The following is a 3,438-nucleotide window of genomic DNA, read 5'->3' on the forward strand; positions in this document are numbered from 1 at the left end:
TCAGACTGCAGGCCCAACCCCCCCTCCCCCCCCAGACTGCAGGCCCAACCCCCCCTCCCCCCCCAGACTGCAGGCCCAACCCCCCCTCCCCCCCAGACTGCAGGCCCAACCCCCCTCCCCCCCCAGACTGCAGGCCCAACCCCCTCCCCCCCCCAGACTGCAGGCCCAACCCCCCCTCCCCCCCCAGACTACAGGCCAACCCCCCCTCCCCCCCCAGACTGCAGGCCCAACCCCCCCTCCCCCCCAGACTGCAGGCCCAACCCCCCCTCCCCCCCCAGACTGCAGGCCCAACCCCCCCTCCCCCCCAGACTGCAGGCCCAACCCCCCCTCCCCCCCAGACTGCAGGCCCAACCCCCCCTCCCCCCCCAGACTGCAGGCCAACCCCCCCTCCCCCCCCCAGACTGCAGGCCCAACCCCCCCTCCCCCCCCAGACTGCAGGCCCAACCCCCCCCAGACTGCAGGCCCAACCCCCCCTCCCCCCCCCCCCCAGACTGCAGGCCCAACCCCCCCTCCCCCCCCCAGACTGCAGGCCCAACCCCCCCTCCCCCCCCAGACTGCAGGCCCAACCCCCCCTCGCCCCCCCAGACTGCAGGCCCAACCCCCCCTCGCCCCCCAGACTGCAGGCCAACCCCCCTCGCCCCCAGACTGCAGGCCCAACTCCCCCTCCCCCCCCAGACTGCAGGCCCAACCCCCCTCCCCCCCCAGACTGCAGGCCCAACCCCCCCTCCCCCCCCAGACTGCAGGCCCAACCCCCCCTCCCCCCCCAGACTGCAGGCCCAACCCCCCCTCTCCCCCCCCAGACTGCAGGCCCAACCCCCCTCCCCCCCCAGACTGCAGGCCGCAGGCCCTCCCCTCCCCCCCCAGACTGCAGGCCCAACCCCCTCCCCCCCAGACTGCAGGCCCAACCCCCTCCCCCCCAGACTGCAGGCCCAACCCCCTCCCCCCCCAGACTGCAGGCCCAACCCCCCCTCCCCCCCCAGACTGCAGGCCCAACCCCCCTCCCCCCCCAGACTGCAGGCCCAACCCCCCTCCCCCCCCAGACTGCAGGCCCAACCCCCCCTCCCCCCCTCCCCCCCCAGACTGCAGGCCCAACCCCCCCTCCCCCCCCAGACTGCAGGCCCAACCCCCCTCCCCCCCCAGACTGCAGGCCCAACCCCCCCTCCCCCCCCAGACTGCAGGCCCAACTCCCCCTCCCCCCCAGACTGCAGGCCCAACCCCCCCTCCCCCCCCAGACTGCAGGCCCAACCCCCCTCCCCCCCTCCCCCCCAGACTGCAGGCCCAACCCCCCCCTCCCCCCCAGACTGCAGGCCCAACCCCCCCTCCCCCCCCAGACTGCAGGCCCAACCCCCCTCCCCCCCCAGACTGCAGGCCCAACCCCCTCCTCCCCCAGACTGCAGGCCCAACCCCCCTCCCCCCCCAGACTGCAGGCCCAAGCCCCTCTCTCCCTCTCTCCCCCTCTCTCTCTCCCCCTCTCTCCCTCCCTCTAAACTGCACGCCACTCCCGTCACCACCCACCCATCTCTAGCAATTACTCACTCTCCTCCTCTTCAAATTCACCGGCAACGCCGACCCGACCGGCGCTCACGGACGCGCCAACCAGCAACGTTCCAGAGCCTCGTGGCGTTCGCACCGCCACTCTTCGCTGCCCGATTCAAATGATGCGCCTGCAGCGTCTCCCAGGCAACCGCACAGCGAGCCGTTGAAAGGCGGGATGATATCACTCGGCTGCGAGGTGGGTCAAAGACTGTTCCCAGACTCTCCCTGCGGAGGGGGGGGGGGGGCGAGAGGACTGACAAACCTCTCCGCCAATTAGAATTCGGTGTCGGGGGCCGTGGCTACGGAGCCCGCAAGATTGGCAGGTGGAAATGGGCAGGTCCTCCGGTACTGCCCGATGGGTCCCAGTCGCCTCCGGGACAATGGAAACTCTTTCCCCCTTAAAGAGGCCAGACTTCTTCTGCTGCTGACATCGTGGGCTCAAAGCAGAGTGGAACCCCCTCAAACAACGAAGGGAGGACGAACAAGGGGCCACAGTGTTGGTAATTGTGCTGCATACTAATTAGTGGATTAATGTCACAATGTGCAGTCATGGCTCAAACGTTCCTCTTATTGTCACCTGATGAGGTGCATCAAAACACATGGACCACCCCTGGGTGCTGCAGCGGGCAGGAGCGATGCACTGAGTACCCCGCATCAGTGGCAGCGCTAGTGAGTGCTGCGCATGCGCTGATTGCCCAGCGACACTCAGTGGTGAGAGTCCAATTGCAGGCCGCTCCTAAGAAATGGTTCTTCCTATTAAGGCAGATATGCAAATGACGGAAGCCAAAGTAGAAGATATAGAAAATGTCAACAATAATGAAGGAAGTCGAATTGGTACCTGTTTCTGGTGGGCTGGTTCAATAGAAGGTTTTTAAAAATCTCCCTCTTCAGGGGGAAGGTTGTAGGTTGGCTGAGTGTGAGCGTGAGTAGTGGAGACTTACGTGGCAGGTGGCCATGATGGCCGCTCTCCCAGAACTTGGCTATCTTATTGCACTTTGGCTGTGCTGACGCCTGCGATGTCCCTGTGAGAGATGAGTAAAATTGATATAAAAATATGAAGATGAGGAAACTAATATAGATATATGGGTAAATGAATAAAGCCAGTATGAACAGGATAAGAAATGGATATTAGAATGTAGGAAGCAGAGTCAGTCTGAGTAAGATAAGAATCTCCTAGCCTTTAGACAAAATCAGCAAGTTCACCAAATGAGATAAGGATAGACAATAGATAATAGAACAGTTTGGCGGGCAGCAGCCTCCTTTGAAGAAGACCGCAGAGCCCACCTCACTGACAAAAGGCAAAGGAGAAAAACCCAACACCCAACCCCAACCAACCAATTTTCCCTTGCAAACCGCTGCAATCGTGTCTGCCTGTCCCGCATCGGACTGGTCAGCCACAAACGAGCCTGCAGCTGACGTGGACTTTTTACCCCCTCCATAATCTTCGTCCGCGAAGCCAAGCCAAAGAAAAGAAGAGATAATAGAATGTTAGGAAGTAGAGTTAGTCTGAATGAGATAAGGGTCTCCTAGCCCCAGATAGAATTAGCAGGTTTGAATATGTAATTGGTAATCCTTAGACAGTATTAGCCAGTTCTACATATGAAGAGACATAGCCCTGAGGGTCGGGAAGGTGTAAATTAGAACAAAGAACAGGTTTGTGAATAAGGACAATGAGGATAATGACATGATGAGACACCGACAGGATACCCCCTGGTCCTCCAAGTGCACAGAAACAGCACGAAGGCAGGCAGGATTGCCTAATGCCAAACCTATCCAGAAGGCAGAAGAATGTAAGGGGGAGGGTATTCCTATACTGAAATAAACTGTATAAAAGTTGGGTGAGCCCCAGTGTATGTGTGTATTCTCAGGGTAAGGGGAAAGCACCCAACTTTGCATTGTTGT

The 3,438-nt window shown here is 61.3% G+C and overlaps 1 protein-coding gene across 2 annotated transcripts in view; it reads right to left on the bottom strand.

Annotated features, from left to right (window-relative positions):
* Positions 1-1,957, bottom strand: part of LOC138754841 (histone H3-like centromeric protein A) — a 56,460-nt gene extending 54,503 nt beyond the window's left edge. Inside the window, exon 1 of one of the 2 annotated variants that reach the window (XM_069919735.1) lies at positions 1,537-1,957. The gene's annotated coding sequence lies outside the window, so the exon portion shown is untranslated. The remainder of the gene's footprint in view (positions 1-1,536) is intronic. The other variant, XM_069919736.1, reaches the window with a different exon arrangement.
* Between the last annotated feature and the right edge of the window lie 1,481 nt (positions 1,958-3,438).

Source organism: Narcine bancroftii, chromosome 2 (genome assembly GCF_036971445.1).
Source record: "Narcine bancroftii isolate sNarBan1 chromosome 2, sNarBan1.hap1, whole genome shotgun sequence".
Classification (NCBI taxonomy): Eukaryota; Metazoa; Chordata; class Chondrichthyes; order Torpediniformes; family Narcinidae; genus Narcine; species Narcine bancroftii.